General features: G+C 42.1%; 1 long non-coding RNA gene across 1 annotated transcript in view; it reads right to left on the bottom strand.

Moving 5' to 3' along the window:
* LOC120603679 (uncharacterized) overlaps positions 1-20,049 on the bottom strand; it is a 314,182-nt gene that overhangs the window by 224,391 nt on the left and 69,742 nt on the right. Inside the window, exon 3 of the long non-coding RNA XR_005653080.1 lies at positions 10,741-10,797. This is a non-coding gene — a long non-coding RNA (uncharacterized LOC120603679). The remainder of the gene's footprint in view (positions 1-10,740; positions 10,798-20,049) is intronic.

The following is a 20,049-nucleotide window of genomic DNA, read 5'->3' as shown; positions in this document are numbered from 1 at the left end:
AGATGTAGCTCCAGGAGGTGCTAAGCAGAGACTGGACGATTACCTCGTAAGGATTCTGTGAAGAGGAACCAAGAAAACAGTGGACCAGCTGACATCCAAGGTTCTACAACGCTAAAAGTTCAATGAACAACAGACAGTCCATGAGTCTCCTCTGAGACTAACTCTTATATAACACCTCAGGTCTGGTCCCTGACTATATCTGCCACAACTTACACACCGTGATCTGGGCTCTCTGCCTAAAACATGTCCGTCACCCTGACCTGTCTTAATTGAACTTGTCAGGGTATATTTTAATTATCTTTTTCTGTGTTCATCAACCCCTATGAGACTGTGAACAGGGATCATGTCTGACTCATTTTTATTTCCAAGAACCTATCACACGGCCAAGTGCCACTGACTGGATGAGCAGACGTACCCATTTTTTTTTTAAATTGCATACCATTCCATTTTATGAGAGTACCAACATGGAACTGTCCATCCCCGCAGCTGTGAAATCAGGTAGACTGAGGGGGTGTAGCACAGAGCATCACAAGAACCTCTTCATTTATCATTTCTATTTCTTTTTGGTCAGAGGTATCTATCACAAAAGACCATAATTTGCCTTTTGAATGATTCCTAGAATTCAATATGCACTTACAACCATAAACAGAACTTTCTTCTTTAAAAAAAAAAGAAAAAAGAAAAAAAATGTGAGGATGGACTGAGGTCTTGGTAGATAATGTACATTTTTAATATTCAACAGTTGGGTGGGAAGTGCAGGTCTCAGCTCCTCTGACTGACAGCTCCTAATGACAGCAATAAACCATGGGGTTCCCACAGGCCAAACAGATGTTCTGAGTTGACAAAGGGGGACAAAACACTGCCCCAGTTGCTATTGCTTCTGTGTTTTCTAATTGCTGAACCCTGTGTAAAGGCCTGAGCTATATAATATGCATGTGCTTTATCATCAAAGAAATGGATGTACAGACAACAGGAACATGCAGCCTGATAAAATCAGAAAGGATATTATCAATGCGCAGATGAAGGCAGATAGAAGTTCTGACTGTTTCACTAAAACACTTCAAAGCGAGTTCAGAATGAACTGGAGTAGAGGGAGGTGGTGAGCACAAAGTAAGAGAGAGATGTAGTAATTAAAGTTAATTACTCTTGTTACTATGGTAGCATCCCAGAACAAGCAAAGTTAGACACACATTCAAGGTGAATCCCAAACAAGGCCTTATGCTTTCCTTCACCGAGTAGCTGGGAGCAGACAATGATTTAACAGAATTAAATTCCATTGTTAACTCACTTTACCCCAAAGACAGTCTCTTCTCTCATCAGTTCAGGACTGTAGCCGCACCAGTGTTATCTGAATCCTAAGATCTTTTACCCAGATGAACACTGGCCATTCTTTCGGGGTGGCCAATTAGGTGGAATGTTGGTTGGGGTCCCCCAGAAACAGATGCTAAGATAAAGGTTCAAGTGTAAGTAGTTTATTCAAAGAGGGAGGAGAGAGTGACCCCAGGAGGCACAGGTTGGGGAGTGGAGGAGTAAAACAGAAAAGGGAATTAATATAGGGTGTGTCTCAAAGCAAGCGTCCACTCTGGGCGATTAGCACGTAGTCCCACTGGGGAACTCTGGGAGCCAGTTAGAAAAGCGTTATCCTGCCCAAGGTGTGAGGGAGCTGGGTGTTTCTCTACCAACTCCCAGCTGCTCCTCGGAGGGGCTCATCCCCTGGCACTTCCACACTTGCATTCTAGCCCATGAAACGGGAGCAGGAATAACATGCATCACTTCCATCCCTAGCACGAGGAACCCTCTCATGCCCTATTCCCCATCCGCTTCTCTCTTTCTGGATGGCTAGAGTGGACGTAACTCTGGGTGACCACAGACACCATGAGTCGAAAAAGAAAGAACCCCAAAATGAAAAGAAGCTCGACTCCTGAATCATCACTTGGAGAAGAACTCCCCACCGATTGAGAATTCCCTTTCGGACTCTGCGAAACTAGTTTCTGAGCCACTATAAATTTTCGGTGTGTGTTATAGCAGGTAGCATATTTTAATTAATACATTATTCTTCTAATATTTGTCAATCGGATATGCAAATATCTCACTCTTGCTTTAACTTGAATCTCCCTGATTACTATATATACAATATAAATATCCTCCAGTGCTCTCCACTTAGAGGGCATGAAGGAGGGCACTGTATCAGTGAAATCAGCATTCAACTGCTCTCGCCTCTAGGGATTCAGGCGCTCATCCTCACCCTCACCCTCCCCCCACACACACACACACTCCTTGACATCCTTCCTCCCTGAGACTCCCCAAGAAGTATCTCGCAAAAGGTCTGCTGTCATTCTAGGTGCCTGTCTGACCCTCCCCTACAACTCTGATCTAGGTACCTGGCCCAGCATCCCTTAGGGTCCATCTTCTCTGCTGCTGACACTCTCTGGACCCTCTCGATATTCTGGAGTCCATGTGCGCTCTTCATTCTCCTGCCAGCAGGGAAGCCCCTTCCCTTTCTTTCCTCTCCCCTCCAGTGGGGGCTCCCACAGCAGAGCTGGTTGAACTGCTAAGGGCTATCTGCTCTTTCGGGTATATTTTTACACACATAGGAAACACACGCATGCTCATAGAATGACTGGGCGAGGAGAGGGAATAAGTCATGTTGTACCTAGGATGCCCTACTCCCCCGTCCTATGGCAGAAGCTAACGAGTTGGCTACATGTTTTCTTTTCCCAGGATGAGTTCTCTCCTAGGCATCCAGATGCCTTGCCTAAAACATTTAGCTTCTTTTGAGTCTGCCTCAGGATCATCAGGTGTGTTTAACCTTAAACGTGAACCATGTTCAACTTCTTTTGCAAGAGACTCCTGACATCGATGAAATCAGTGGATGTGAATATAAGAAGTGAGGAGGCGGAATGATCTTGCTTACCTGTTTCTGCAAGCCAAGTATGTTTTAGCCTCAGCTCTGATCCAGCTGGGACCACAGTCATCCAAAATGTGTGGATCACATCAGGCTGTTTTTCTATAAATGGCTGTCCATCACACAAGAGCTTTTTTCTCCAGGCTAGAGTTCTCCTGACCAATCATAATCCCTTAAACCTCCATCTTCCCACCCCAGGTTCCTTGTGGTCTCCAGGAAATGAGAGTCTTTCCTCTCTGACCTTCAAATCTAGCCTCTGGTCAGATGTCTAGCTCCAGCTTGGGCTTCTGAGTCCTGAGCACGAGCTAATCTGCAGAACAATGCCTACAGCTTATTATGGAGAAGAGCTGGCTCTGTGCAAGCACAGGCCCCCAGGCTTCCCTGAGCACACCAAGCAGGAAGAGGAAATATAGGTAACTCATCTCCACTTCTAAGACTGAGGCTATTGAGACCCCATTGCCTTGCTTAGGCTGTACCCAGAACCAAACACATAAGAAACAATGATGTCAATGACTCCAGCTAGAGAAGTACGGTATCTCAATCAGGGTCCCAACATAAAATGAATTCACTCCAGAGGGTTCGAATGAAGGGACCTTAATAAACTACTTACATCAGTACTGCATGGCTGAATAATATTCTATTACATGGATATACCACAATCCCCTTAATTCTTTGCTCTGTAAGCTAGTGGTTCTCAAAATGTGATCTCCACACCTTGGAACTTGCTGGGAATGCAATTCTTGGGCCCACTTGCCCCATTAGGGAAGCCCAGCAACCTGACTGTAACAAGTCCTCCAGGTGATCCTGATGCACACTCAAGTAAGAGGCATAGATGGACCCTGAAAACCTTACGCTAAGGGAAAGACACCAGACACAAAAGGTCACATAGTATATGATTCCTTTTATATGAAATATCCGGAATAGGAAAATCTATAGAGATAGAAAGCAGATCAGTGGTTACCAAAAATTGGGAAAGGAGAAAACAGGGAGTGGGTACAGCACATGCTTCTGGGGTGATGAAAAATGTACTAAATGACACTGAATTGTACACTTTAAAATGGTTAATTCTATGTTATGTGGATCTCACTTCACTTTTAAAAAGTTAAGGGGTGGGGAGGCTGGAAAGACACCCAGAAACTAGCAATAACAGGAATTATTGCTGCCCTAGGTCTGAAGAAACAAAGGGAGAATTATGGTAGAGTAACGGTAAAGCCCAGGATGGAATGGAACCATGGAGGAGGGATGATCCAGCAAGCAACAGACATGGAAGAAGGCGCTCAGGCCAGAGGCACGGCACCTGTGCAGGGAGGGAATAGGGAATAAAGGCCCGATATCTCCCTTTCCTGCTCTGATGTCCTCTCATCAACCAAACCCTAGCAGAAGCCAGAGGGTCAGGGCGCCCAGGTAGTGCGATCCATAGATGTCAGCCTGGCAGGATGGAAACATGTTCAGAATGTATCTAAGGAGATGGGTGAGCCAAACGGAATAACTGGCTCACCCAGCTGGCTGGTAGAGCTGGGAAAGTCTGACCGAATTTTAGCCAGTTTCCTTCAAAGGCTAAATAAATCTCTCCTTTCAAAGTTTGTAAAGGAAGATTTGCTTAGAGAGAAACATTTCTCAAACCCAGCCAAGACCGAGAGTCCGAAGAAGCTAGAGGACAGAATTCCCAGAAGCTGACCTCTTCGCCACGGCAACGAAGCAGCGACAGCTTTAATTAAAAGCAGTTCTTCCCATCCTGCGGCCCTGCTTCGAGCAGTCCTTTGGTCTCTGGCTGCCTCCCTGAGTCACAGACCACTTTCCACCCACAGTGCAACGAAGCACAGCCACTGCCACCTGGTAGCTGGTACCTCTTGTTACCCACCCTTTTGTCCCTTTTGTGGGGAGAAAAGGAAAAATCTATGAGCAACTTAAAGTTGCACACATCACCTTTTAATAATCCCTAGAGGCAATGACCATTGTCCCATGGCCTTGACCTTTTGATTTCACCCAGGAGGGCTCTTTAAAATAGGCCCCTGTCCACACATGCTTGCAGAAGCAGTGCCAGTTTGGCACAGGACAATCTCAAGTCTGTCTGGTCTACAACCCTGACACCACACAGCCTCCCATGCTGCAGGAAGGCACAGGTGGAGGTAGTATCAGGCTGCTGTAGCTGCTGCCACTGCTACTGTCGGCAAGCCACCTCCCTGGGTGCCAACCATAATTATTTGTTCTGTTCCACTGAGAACCCTATCAAAAAGAACTGCAGGGGGTGGTTTCCCAGATCATTGCTTCTCATCGGTTCTGCCTTACCACGAAAACACACAAAAAGAAATCACATTAATCAAGGAAAGAGAACTTTGGACTGAAACAGTGCAGGAGTCACGGCAAAGCAAGTCCCAGGAAAAAGGGCCTTCCCACCCCCGCACCCTGGCAAATGAAATGGAACCACGTGCAGCCCCAAGCCAAAATGCCATCTCTTTCATTGGTTTTTCAATTCCAGGTTTAAGAGATTTGATTAAAGTTTTTAAACTTTAACCTCATAGATGAATTTCTCAGCCAACATTGATGAATTTCTCCCATCCATCATCACGCTTAAATGTGATATGGCACTTGCAAAGCACTTATGCTTCCAATTTGGTTCAAAAATAAGTAGAAAGGAATGAAGGGGAAATGCTTGAAATTATGCTATCTCAGAGCCTAAACACAAAACACACACACACACACACACACACACACACACACACCTCATGTCCTCTAACTCTTGGCCACCTGCTATGGGGGATAAAGGAGAGGAGGACTATGACAAAATTATAGAAATATCCTCTGTCCTTCCTTGCTTGTTTCCCTTGGGAAAACTCATTTATCTTTCGAAATCCAATTAATAAACTACCTTTGCCTTGTGTCCTTCCCTAACCATTCTGATCCCCTCTGAGTCTATTCTTTTCACACTACTGTAACTTTTGTTCACATCTGTCTCTTCTACATTATTCAGAATTTCTGATTGTCACTCTACACTTGCAGAACCTAGCATACTACCTGGCACATAGTAGGTGCAAAATAAATGCTTGTTGAATTAAATGGAATCAGGAGACTTAGGTTCTAGTTCCAGATCTTTAGCCTTATGTAGCTTCACCTCCTGACATTACCTTGGGTATAAGACGAGATCCATTTTCTGCCCTGCTGTCTTAGCTCAGGCAGTTCTGGAGGCCAGGAAGTCCAAGGTAAAAGGTATGGGCACATTTGGTTCCTGGTGAGAGCTCTGTTCCCAGCTCATGGAGGGACATCTTCTTACTGTGTGCCCACACAGTCTTTCCTTACTGCATGCACATGGAGAATGCGAGATCTCTCTTCCTCTTCCTATATGGGCACCAATCCCATCATGAGGGCCCCACCCCAATGACCTCATCTCAACCGAATTACCCAAAGGCCCCACTTCCAAATACCATTACACTGGGGGTTAAGGCTTCAACATATGGATTTTGAAAGCACACAAACATTCAGCCCTGATCATCTGCCTACTTCCTAAGGCTGCTGTTAGGGTCAAAGAAGATGAATTTGAGTACATGTGATTGTGAACTTTGCCTCTCTGTGCAGGTGTGAAGGATGATTCAAGGATAATTGCCAAGCAGTGCCAAGACTGATGTGTAGCTTGGTATCTCACCACCTTGCCTCTCCCTTGACCTCCAGGACTGGAAATCAGTGACATCAGCCAAGTCAGACTATGCCACTTTATCTGTCATAAAATGCTATTCACGAAGTTAAGTGACCTTCATTTGATTGATGAGGGAAGAGAGCTTAATTTTTCTCCTAAAAAGTTTACAGTGACTCATCCCCTAGTATTACCAAGCTTGATGGACTACTGATCACGAAATTGTCATTTTGCAATAGGGTGTTCCATAGAACTCTTATCCTCAAAAATGCTAATAGGTGGTCCATGAAAAAATAAGAAGAAATAATAGACAGATTTGTGGTCCAAAAGGGTTGAAAAACACTGGGTGAAAAAAGAATCAATGTGTGTCTTTCCTGCAGGACTTCTCAGAGCCTTTGTTATATGGGGGCTAGAGTATACTTTCCAAGAAAACTGGCAAGAATGTGGGGTCTGGGATCCTGGCTATGTTTATCTTCTCAATAAGAGATAAGACCAATTATTGAAATGAGGAATGAAGTGTGAAATGGAAATGAAAAAATTAACTCTAATCATAGGTAACATTTACTGAGCCACAACCAAGTACCATGCTAGATATTTCACATGCATCATCTCATTTAATCTTCCAACGACCCTTTGAATTAGGAAGCATTCGCTCTTCCACCCACCCCATCCTCACCTCCTTTCTGTCATGCTGCAACGGCGTGGCTTTGCCAATTATTTCTATAGTAAGTGAAATGTATTTTTTTTCTTGCCTGCAACTAACAAAAACTTTCTTGAAGAGTAGCAGTAGTGGTGTCAGAACAAACTGATTTAGTTATGAATTCAAAAAGACAGAAGTGTTTACACTGAGATTATTGAAGTATTTGCTTCCAACCATAACCAAAGAATCACAGCACTGTGGCTTCTCAGCCTCTGTGGGCCTCTTGCAGGTAGGATGGATGTAGTGTACTTATTGCCATATATCATTCCATTATAAAACCAAGATGAACACTGTTATTTTGATGGATTGTCTATTGATATAACTTCATACAATTGTTTTCCTTTTTCTTTGATATAGACAAGTGAATTTTCCTTAATCTCATATGAACTGTAAATAAATGCACCTTTAGAAAACTTTAGCGTTTTTTTTTTTGAGCCGTACATATAAGGAAACTAAAAATGGAGAGTTTGCCATGTAAATGCAGCTCCAAGGCAAGTCCACTGGTTCCCCTTTCTCTAATTCCCAGCAGATTTCATCCCTAAGCAACTTTTACATAGAAATCTACAGTTATGGCTGTCCTATCAGTCCATGAGAACTGAGTGAGACTGTCCAGTTGAACACCTCACCCCAGGTCGGACAGTCAGCAAATGGCAGAGCTTGAGCTCTTCTCTTTCCTTTACGTAGCTCTACTTCTCAGAAACAAGGCAGGTGAACCATTACCAGAGCTTGAATGTAAGGGCAAGGCCAGCTCGGCCATAACAGGATTTGGAGCTGAAACCTTTAGAATGGGGCTCAAACTTTCTCTCTCCCATCCCTATCCATCTCAGTGGGATTCTGTTGAAGGACTGTGCCAAAGCTGAGCCTGTATCTGGAGTCAAGTGGACAGACGCAGGTGCATGAAATACAAGAAACCAGAGGGGAAGTGAAGGTTAACTTCTACCTTCACAGTATAGGGTACTCCTAACCCACTTTAAAATGTGGCAATCCCTCCCCTGCAGCAAGCCCTCCGTGCTCAAAATGCCAGTGTTCATAGATGGACTTCTTCCTCTGTGCTTCTCCTGCAGCTGTTTGGGCCAAGTTTACATGTGAATTGGTAGTTATTTTTGAGTCATGACTTAAATAAGGTGACTTAGGCAGTCCAAATCTTAAAATCAGAAAAGCATTAAGCATTGGGATGGAGAATCAGGCACTAATAGAAAATGCCTCTGAATATGCTTATTATCTTCAACAGAGCAAAACAAATGTACACATACCCCATTGAAACCATAGGGAAGGATAATACCGAAAATTTCCAGAGCCACAGTAAGAGTAAGTTAATGATACAGTACCTATTGTTGCTATTTTACTAATTAAATATGCAAAAGTCATTGACATTATTTTTATTCAGGATGCTATTACTGCCTTAATTTTGCGAGGGTAAAATGTATTCATAGGGATTTTCATAAATATGCAACTACTGGACTCTTAGTTGGGCATTTGGCCACCAAAATAAATATTACAATCCTTAGCTCCTTTGTAGCTAGATGCAGTCATACAGTTAAGATGGTTAAGTTCTGACCAATAGGATTTGAGCAGAAGTGATGTATGCAACTTCCAATTTCTGTCCTTAGAAAGAAGAGGCAAGCTGTGCTCTTTCTTTTCTCTCTTCCCACAGCAGACGTGGGGGTGGTGATGGGCCATGTCGGACCACACAGAGAGAGGCAATATCCTAGGAATGCAGGAGCGACAAATATAGAAGTAGCCCGAGTCCCTGAGTGCTAGCAAAGGACAGAACAGCCACATCCTCTTGGACTTTAATGTGAGAGAAAAAGAGACTTCTCATTTGTTAAGTCACTGCCATTTTGAGTTTCTCTTGGAGCAGCCGAAACTCTATCTGAACTAAATACAATTTCAAACACATTTCCATTTTGCTTTTGACTCGACAGCCCCACCAATATGAAAACAGAGACATCCTTTCTTCCCCATTCGCCTCTCCCAATCTACTGCAGGTGAGTACCCGAATGAGGTAAGCCCTGGCTTTCAATCAGTAAAACTGAAAATTATACAAATGCCTGCAGAACCAAATGCCAAAGACTTCTATTATTATCGTATCACTATGTCAAAATTGAAAGGCATGTAAGATTTCTCCAGAGAGGCCATCCATAATGCATTGCAGAGCTGTGTGGGTGTTTTATGAAATGTGTTTTATTCGAGCTAGGACATACAACACTAACATTATTGAAAGAAAGTGAGGGTCTGGTTGTCTCTTTTTAATACGTTCATTATTCATGTTATAGTCCTTTAACAAAAAAGTAAAGTCGTATACATATTCAATTTAATTTAAAATTTTATTTTACCTGCTATTCATCTTGGATGTCCAATGAAGAAGAAATATTCCCTTATTATTCTTATATTAGTTTCTGACAGTTCAATTTCTCTGACTGCTACGCCTCAGACAACCTCCACTGAAAAAGCATATATAGGTAATTGCCTTGATCAAAATTTCATGCCAAATCTTTTAGATTCCATGTAGATCACAGCCACCAAACAGAGACATGTGGTACTGGAGCCCATGAAGCCAAGCTTGAGAAAAGTTTCTCCATCAAAAACATGGCTGCACATTGGGAATCACCTGGGAGCTTTCAAATCTACTGATGCCCGGATCTCACTCCAGAGCTGAGCCTAGGATGGGAGCCACTGATCTAATGGCTTGAAAGGATGTGCTGGAAGGGGAACAGGACCTAGACAACGGATCCCTGGTTTGGTCCATTGATTCTGTCACATAGTTTTTTTAATATTTGGTGGGTTTTTGTTTGTTTTTTGAAGTTTTATTGAGATAGTCACTTAACATATAATTCATTAATTTAAAGTATACAACTCAATGGCTTTTACTATATTCATAAAGTTATGCAACCAATTTTAAAACATTTCATTATCCCAAAAAGAAACCCCACATACCTTAGCTTTCACTCTCCCTCAATTTCCCCATCTTTCTTCAAGCCCTAGGCAACTGCTAATTCATTTTCTGTGTCTATAGACTTGCCTATCCTGGACATTTCCTATAAATGAAATCATACAACAATTTGGTCCTTGGTGACTGGCTTCTTTTATTTAACAGTGTTTTCAAAGTTCATCCATTTTGCAGCAGGTATCAGTATTTTATTCTTTTTCATGGCTGAGTAATATTCCATGGTATGGATAATATCACAGTGTGTTTAACCATTCATCACTTAGTAAACATTTGGGTTGTTTTTATTTTTTGTTATGAATAATCCTGCTCTGTGCATTTGTGTACAAGTGTTTGCATAGGTTTTCATTTCCTTAGATACATACTTAGGACTGGAATTGATTGGTCATGTGGTGACTCTATGTGTAACCATTTAAGGAACTGCCAAACTGTTTTCCAAAGTGGCTGGACCACCTTACATTCGCACCAACAGAGTATGAGGCTTCTAATTTCTCTGCATCCTCTCCAATACTTGTTACCATGTCATTTTTATTACAGCTGTCCTATCGGGCATCACCCACCTTTCTGAGAGATCTTCAATAACTTCTTTTACTTCCAACAGCTCTCAGTTTCCACATCTGTAAAATGGGGTAATAAAAGCAATGTCACAGGAAGGTTCCTCTGAAGATGAAATTAAATCAAACATGAAAAGTCCTTAGTTTAACCCAAGCATTGCAGGTGTGGATGAAATCATCAATGAAATCCCAGTAGCTATAATCAGGTGAGAAGTTAGAGAGACTGAGATCAGAGGAAGTTATTTCCATCCAGTGAAGGAGAATTTCTCAAGGTCTACCACTCAGAACAACTATTACCTTCTCACTTACGTATGATCTTTGGCAAGTTACTTTTTTGAGCCTCGATCTTTTTCAAGTCTGTAAAAGGGATGTGATAAGGTTTACCTTGCACAGTGAGAGGTGAGGTTTAAGTGAGATCACATAAATAAAGCACCTGGTATTTGACGCAAAGCAGGTAACCATCAAAGTTTTATTCTTACTCACTTCCTTTTCCCTAAGAGTTAGAAAAGAGAAAGCTAGCACAAAGGACAGTGAGCTACATAGGGCTGGGAAAGCTTGATCAAGTCATAAATGACAAAGCAATAATGAGGACAATTTCTTCAGACTTTAAGGTCACTATAGAGAAGAACTGTCAGAGGCTGTTAGGATTCCTGCCTTAATTACCCCTTCAGAGACAGAACTCTTGGCTTAGTGGCATGTGGATCCATCACAAAGAAAGAATTCTTTACCTTTACATTCCCCAGGCTCAATGAAAGGAGAGAGGTCAGACGGAGGACAAGTGGTGATCATAGGCTACTGACTCTATGCCCCACCCATACCCAGTCATAGCTCCTTGTGGCAAGGAGGTGTTCAGAACTGTAGGCAACGCTCTTCGGAGAGGCCCAAGGGAAGGATGTTTCTGGCTTAGAAGACTGTCCAATAACCTATTACACCAGAACTCCTCAAACATTAAAGTGCATATAAATCAACTGGGGGGTTTGTTATAATGCAAATTTGGATTCAGGAAGGCTAGGTGGGAGCTCAGAACTTTGTTTTTTTGAACAAGCCTCACTGGTTTGTTCAAAAAACAGGTTTTTGAGCAGCAAGATATTAGACCCTTCTTGTTTTTTTCTTCATTCTACTCAAATAAGAAAAGACCCAACTATAAAAGTGCTAGGAAAAGAAAAGGACAGATTTAAAGAGAAACAGGAATTGGCTGGGGCCACTGGTATCTGCTCCAGGGCCAATAACTGTTTCCTTAACCTTAATAGTGGAAGGCATAACCACCCTCCCTTCACATCCAAAACTGTGAAACCTGAAATATTTGATCGATAATGAAAAATGTACTACGATGTAACAATGTCAATATTTTTGTTATGATATTGTACTATAGTTTTGCAAGATGATACCTCAGCATCATTATTATAACTCTGTGTCTCTGCATTACTTCTTATTACTGAATATGAATCTACAATTATCTCAAAATAAAAAGTTTGATTTTAAAAATCTATAATAAAAAAGTAAATGATTCTAAGGAGATAGTAACCAATCCTTTGGTAAGTCAGTTTCCAATTCTGTGCTTTCAACAAAATAGAAAAAAAAGTACTTAATAGAGTTGTTGATTAGTGGATCATTGAAAGCAGTTGATAACTAAAAAATCATTAGAAATAAAAAGTGATTCAGAGTGTACTTAAGTAAAACTCAACTTTAGGAGTAATAAGGGACAGAAAGGAATGAGTTTGCTTTTTAAATATTTACACTTAAAAACATGTCAATTTCATTTTACGATTTAAAAAAAAAAGCCTGGTGTATAAACCATAGCAAATATGTTTGTTTCTAAATTTCATAATGTGGTCACTGAAAAAAAGAACTGAGAAGAAGCGGAAGAAATCAGAGGAAGGACTGAAGTAGAGAAGGAGATGACATGAGAGAAACTCATAGAAACAGAACAGAAAAATGAGTGAGTGAGGTTTAGGGGTCTCTGAAGTGAGGTCTCACTGCCCTGTTAAACTTTGATTTATAGAATTGAAATGATAGATCTAGAGACTGTTAGCACTGGAAGGCCTCTCGGACAGTGGTGTTTAGCGGCCTGCTTGGGAAGGAGGAGAGAAGGAAAGGTCCCGATTTACAGCATCTGCCAGTTTCCATGGTGAAAATACTCCCCCTGAGGCCAAATTCAGGCTATCAACATGGTATCCCTGGACACAGAGTTGAGAAGACTCAATCAACTCTCATGAGTCAGCATGGACCAGCTAGAGGACACTATTACCCTCAGAGGTCATTTTCTCCAACATCATCATTTCATAGATGATGCAACTAAAGCCAAAGAGGAAAGGTGCCTCATCCACACCTGCACAGCCTGCAAGTGGTAGGGGTGGAGCAATGCTCTGGAAATGGAAACTTCAAGTCCTCACACTGATTCTTTTCCCGCACATTCTCCCCTTTCAGCCCTGTTAATAACACTGATTTCGAAATACATTTCACATTACCAGACTCCCTTGCTGCTAGGGGGTGGCCATGCAGATTCCATTTGAGCCAAGAACGTGGAAACAGATGAATATTTTTCTAAGCAAAAGGGACATAATTAGCTTGTGCACAGCTTCAGCTTGCCCCTATCTTCTTGACATCTTGCAACTCAGAGGATAAAAATTTCATAACAAAGATGATAGACAGGGCAGTTAGATGATGTATAATTCCTGGTGATCTCTTCCAGTGACTGCACCAGCTCTGGGCTTCGTACCATGTGGAATAAATCAACTCCAGCTTGGTTAAACTACTATAGTCAGGTTTCTGTCACACGCAACCAACTGCAATCCCAGCTGCTATACAATCCCTCCATGGTCAGATAGACAACAAATTAGAAACGTCTTTGAGTTTTATGACTAAAATAAAGATTTTTCCCCCATAAATCATTAGAGTTTTGTATGTGTGTAAGGAAATGATTTACATTTTAGCAACTCACTTTGGAACTTTAGAGCATCAGTTCCTTTGATAGTCAGCAGCTGTCTGATTGCCTTATATTCGTTCTTTGAGAGATTAGACCTACTATATTTAGTTTGAATTAGTGGATTCTGAATCTCCTTGTAAAAATAATAAAAAACGAGATTCCAGTCTGGAGAATCCACTTAATTATGCTATATCTCAAAAGTCAAAAAACTATCCAAGTTGATTCTACTTCAACTACAACCAGAAATTAGTACCTGTTTGGAGTAAAAGTGACCAGGTATTTTCGTGTGTTTTAGACAAGGTGAATCTTTCAAGTCATCTCCTCCAAGCCTCTAAGATCTGGGGCCCAAAGTCTGAAATACTTATCACTGCAAATTACGTATATAATTTAAGTTGTCTATTTCTGAAGCCACCACAGGCTTTTTTCCTTTAATGAAATAAACTTTATTAGAATAGCAACCTAAAATAATAAAGATATTGTATAACAAAGTTAAAAAAAAGAGAGAGAGAGATTTAAAGCAAGAATTTTAAGCAATACATTTAGTTCTGCTCTTGCTTTTGGAAATATAAAATAGTACATTTAAAATGATGCAATCCTTCTGAAATGCAATTTGGCAACAGATACCAAAAGTTTGGCCTACCCATTACCCTCAGCAATTCTGTTTCGAGGGCTTTATCATGGATGAGTGCAAAAACCTAGTAACATAGTTTACAAGAAGGAAAAATTAGAAAACAATCTAAATGCCCAACAATAGGGGAATAATTACAGCACATGATGGGGGCATTAAAAATGGCTGCTAACTGACTGCTTAAAAATATGGGACAATATAAGAGAAAAAGCAAAAAAAAATTGTGCGCATTAAATAAATGTGTTATAAAAGGACATGCACAAAAACGGCTTTTTTATAATTATTTCTTGTGTTTATGTATTAAGTAAATACTTATGACTTTTAAAAGGAGAGGTTTTTGGGGTTTTTTTTTTTTCCAATTGCTGCTGTTACTGCCGCCACCTCTTGCTACAGAGTAAATTATCCTTAATGGCCTTTCATATCTCATCAGAGAGACTGGCAGGAAGAAAGCTCATCAAATGTGAGGATGGAAAGTTGCTGGGAGGGATAGTAGACACATAGGATGGCAGAGAATGATGACCAGAACAGCCAAATCAAATTTAATAGGTCTAAGGACAAAGTCCTGCCTGGGAGATTATGAAAGCCTGCCTGCACTGCTCCAGAATGGGCAGGCTCAGCTTCAAAGCTTCTTGGATGAGAGGTAATCTCCCCCAAAGCCAGGCTACATTTAGAAAAATTACATTAACTGCATTTTAAGAAGGACATAAACAAACTGGAATATGTCATTTAAAAAAAAAAAAAAAAGACCAAGACCCAGAGACAGCTTGAAAACAAGCAGGGAGAGAGACAGCAGAGGGAAGAACAGTGCTTAACCCAGAGAAGAGATGACAAGTGAAGGATGAAGTGGGGGACATGGGCCGTACCCTCAAACATCTGAAGGACTGTCATTCGGAAGATGTTTGTCCTATGGTACAGAACCAGATCTAATGAGTGGAAGATACAGGGAGACCAATTTTAGTTGAAAATAAAGTGGAATTGTTTAATATTAAAACTACCCAACAATGGGATGGACTTCCATATAATTCAGTGAGTTCGCCATCACTGAAGACATTTAAGCAAAGAAAGGGTAACTATTAAAGTGTTCTGTAATGGGATTTCTAGATACTATAGGAAAATAAACTAGAAAAATCTATTTGCTTCCAGCTCAAAAATGTTATGGTTCTAGAGTAGGCAGCAAGTCCATACTCAACAATTCTTGCCAAAAATTTTCTAATTAGAGATTAACTCCTTTGGCTGTGTCTTCTTTGTATAAACTGGTCACAGGGATGCGGGGAGCATGGCATAAGGAATGCAGTTAGCATTAATGTAATAGCTACGTGGAGAGCCAGAGGAGAGAAAGAGCAATTGGGGAGATCGTTTTATAAACTATATAAATGTCTAACCAATATACTGTATACTTGAAACTAATATAATAAAAATTTAAAATAATAATTAAAAAAAAAAACATTTGAGACAAAAACTACACTTTAAGCTGTTAACATTATGATCACCACCATGTGACTGAGTCTATGTGGTCCTTTCCCAAGAATAGGATTCCACGTTGATTGACAAGAGGGATAATATGAGCTATGAATGCAGCCATATTTGGGAGCCACTGAGAAGGAAAGAAAAAAGGATGCTTCAGGGACCAAGTTCACAATCTTGTATATCAACACAGTAACTTGAGTCTTGAAACTCCGCTTTAATTTCCACCCCATGGTCCAGTGTATGTGCCAATTACTCTCACTGTTTCTTTAATCCGAGGGTGGCTAATGAGCACCAGACCAGGCTCTCTCCAACTACATGTGAGAGTGCCCACTCCGCAATTGCCAGCCAGCTGTGCCGTTGAAATTAACTTGCTCAGCTGGCCCTCCAAATAAAGCCATTTAAAGAGTGCAGTGTACCATAGAAAGCAATTTGTTTCCTTAAAATTTAGTACCCCACGTGAAGATTGATTTTGATTTGAAAGACAGAGCTACTGCAAGGTGAATAATTTTAAGTTTAACATATTCCTCCTCTCAAGGAGCCAAATGCATTAAAATTAGGTGCAAAGTGCTTCTAATTTGTCAATCACTCCTTGGATAATTCTGTTGCTGCATCGCCAGGGAAATTGCCCAAGAGACCTGGCTTTCAGCTCCTTTCATCTCTACTATTCTTTTAACTTGATCATGGCTACAGTATGCAAATGTGGCTCTAATGCTAGGAGGTGGAATTGCAGGAGAGGGAATCCAGGATAAAGATAGCCGCAAACCTACATTAAATTCGTCAGGAGGTCAGGGATATGACAGGCTTCCAAAGTGTTGTCACACATCGGGTTGTAGGACAGGACATTCAATGAAACAGCTGACACAGAAGGCATTCCTCCCCCATCCTGGATCTTACAAGTTCTTACTTGTCCTTTTCTGTCCTTTGAAAAGCACTCACCAAGGGTCTGCTTTGTGTCAGACTCTGCTCAGCCCCCGGGAAATACAGATGACCAAGGACAGATCCTACCCTTGAGAGACCGAAACATCAGAGAGACAAGAAAACCATAATTACCCCAGGAAGATAAGTGCTGTGTTGGAGATAAGCACAGGACACTCTGAGACAGTTGTGGAGGGAAATTCCCCCGGCCTGAGAGGGTCATGCAAGGCCTCTGGGGGAAGGGATGATCTTGAATGAGAGTGAGCCAGACTATCCAGTTGGCATAGGACACTACTAGGGGAAGGACAGGTATAAAGAGCATGTGGAGTCACTCATGGCATTTGTTGGGTACTTCTGTCATTCCACTCATATGCTAGGCACTTCACAGGTATTTTCTCATTCAGTCCTCACAATGATACCCATGCTCTATTACAAAGTAGAGACTATCGTTACTTCTATTATACGGATGAGGAAACTGAGGCATTGAAAGGTTAAATAATATGCCCACAGTAACCCAGCTTCTAAGTGGAAAAGTCAGGATTCAAATCCAATAAGTCCAATACAAAATCTGGGCAAATGTATTGCTTTCCTAAAGCCATGGATTGTTGGGGCAACTCATAGTTGAAGAGAAGGGAAGTGGTTCCATGTGGTGGTCAAAGCACAGGCAGACCGATAGGTGGTACGGATGAGATAATGTATGTAGAGCTCCCAGCACAGGACCCAACACATAATAAGTGCTCAATAAATTTGAGCAGTGATGTAGGGGAGCAATGCTTGTGAGAAAGTGAACGGAGATAGAGCCAGACACTTCAGCAACTTGTAGAAGGTCTCATGAGTCATGCAAGGTCTGGTCATGACCCTGAAAGTAGCAAGAATTCATTCTGCGTGAGAAAGTGACTTAAGATTTGCGTATTGAAAGGTGACCATATGGAAGGTAGATTTGCAAAAGAAACAGCAGAAGCAGGATCGCAGAGGCTGTGGATGTGCCCCGGGGGAGAACTAGAATTGGTTGACACAGCAGAGAGGGCAGGAGATGGTTTTCAAAAGACATTTAGGAGAGAAAACAGACTTGGCAAGAGATCACAAATGGTAAGAAAGGGAAAGTTTCCTGCCTCATGGGATGAGGTAAATGGTGGTGCTATTCCCAGGACAGGAAGTGTAAGGAAGGGAATAATGGATTCTATTGAGATATAAGATTGAAATGGAAATGGGATGTGCATGTGAAGATGTCCAACAGATCTCTGGAAACATACAGAATGGAACCCAACTACTGGCAAGAAATAAAATGAAAAGTGCCCATCCTACATGGTTCTAATAGCCAGTCAAGCTGGCCCAGACTCGTGCCCATAGCATGATCCAGTGCCACGTCTTCCAGTCTCTTCAATCTCTTGGGATGATCCTTGCCCAAGCTTGAGAGTCATTCTTGCAGGACTCAGGTTTAGAAATTGTACTGATTTCTGGAGGGAAGATGTGCACAGGGAGAAAATGAAATGATATTTGCCAATTGCTCCATGCGCTGCCTTTGATAGGAACAAGGTAAGCTGGAGATACCAAGAGTGTGAGCTCCCCCTCCTCCATGCTGTTCTAATCTCATGCCCACTTCATAGTCTGCCTTCCATCTTTTAACCTGTCCTAACCCAGAATCTAGACCATCTCACATTGGACCTGGAACATGGGACTAAGGCTACCATGTTGGCTATGACTTACTGAGGGTCTACTATGTTAAGCACTATAGTAGTACCACAGTGTCTAAACCAAGCCAGAGCTGACACTCAATTGCTTCCTGTGAGTGGAGACTAGACAGTATTCCCTCTTGTCCAAAACTCTACTTGTCCTAGTCCCTTTCACAGTGGCTTTGTTTTGACTGAAGGGAAGAGTTTTGTTTAGTTGATGCAAAGGGAAAGGATGGGCAAAGCCGGGTTGGCTATGGGCCGGAAGCCCCATGGAGAGAAGGATCAAGTCCAGAAGATGAAAGAGAGGCTCCCATGGAAGACGTTGTGAGACTGGGCACAGACAGCACCTCCTTGACACCCAAACAACAAAGCACAGCACAGCGATGGGAAGAGGGTCACTCTCCCCACGTCCCACACACAACACAGCACTGCAAGGCAGTTCGGGGGACAGCAGGGTAGAAGTCCTGCTTCACCGGCTCCAGCTTGGCCAGCCCTGATTGGGTCTAATTTGTGAAAACGTCACCATTCTAGGAGGATTCTACAAGGAACTGCCGTCCCGTAATGGACAAAATATGACTACGTATGTCAGCAAAACGGGAGATGGAGTTACAGATACAGTCAACACTGTATTGTATAAATAAAGGAATGAAAAAACTCCATTTTATGTTTGATATTCTGATTTTTTTGGCTATTGAAGTAGGCTTCTCTCAAAAGGTGATGAGTGCTCCAGTACTGGAAACGTCCAAGCAGAGGTAGGATGGGCAAACAAAGCTGATGCTGAGCTGACGCAGTGGTGGCAAGCCATGGATGAGCTGTTCCAACTCTATGAATGTGTCCTTCTGACTTGTCCTAGGTTTAAAGGCTAGAAAATGGCAGAGCTAGGACTGGAACCCAGGTCTCCTCCAGCCAGGCCCAGCGCCCTGGTATCTTGGTGACAGAGAATGGATTATTGCCTGGATACAGGCACTCACTGACCACTCCCCAACACACCACCAAGAAGGACCAGCTATGCACAGGCAGCATCCTGCAGCACACAAGGCCTACTTTTTATCATGCATAACCAGTAACCATTCTGCCTTAAGACACTTGATTCACCACTATCAACTCCAAAGGAACCCTCTGCTGCTTTTGTTCCAGAAATACTGCAGATTATTGCAGATTGGTGAAGAAATGGAAACTGGTCAAAGGGAACTGACTAATAAGCCACTCCTTACTTTCTTTCAATATGAAAAGCAAGGAAAAGCAATTAAGAACAAGGAACCTGGGCCCACTGGCCCAGAGACTACTGGGCGAGCCCACAAATGAATCCAGCTAGTGCTCTGTCAGAGACAACTGGCACATGGGCACATTTGTTTTGGGAACAAAGCACCTGGTGCCCTCTGCCAACAACCAAGGCTCCCATCCCAACCCACGGCCAAGCCTGAGAATGCTTTGCTCCCACATAGAGCTCTTGTCTCAGGACTGCTAAATCATTCTGGAATTTGTACAACAATGGGCTGTCAGTGTGGTCATCTTCTCAGCTATCTGTTCCAGTGGTGGCTTTACAAGAAGAGATTTGATCATTTTTGGCAGCAAAGTCGGTGCTCCAAGCAAAGCATGAAATGACAAACGGGCACATTTGCAACAAAGACTCCCGGGTGGATTCTCTGGCAACGGTGATGCTCAGACACGTCCCATGATAAAAATCTCATCTTCCTTTAACTACC

This window comes from Pteropus medius, unplaced genomic scaffold, assembly GCF_902729225.1.
Source record: "Pteropus medius unplaced genomic scaffold, Ma_sr-lr_union100, whole genome shotgun sequence".
Classification (NCBI taxonomy): Eukaryota; Metazoa; Chordata; class Mammalia; order Chiroptera; family Pteropodidae; genus Pteropus; species Pteropus medius.
Note: the sequence above shows the minus strand (reverse complement) of the source record. Positions and strands in the feature narration are given on the sequence as shown.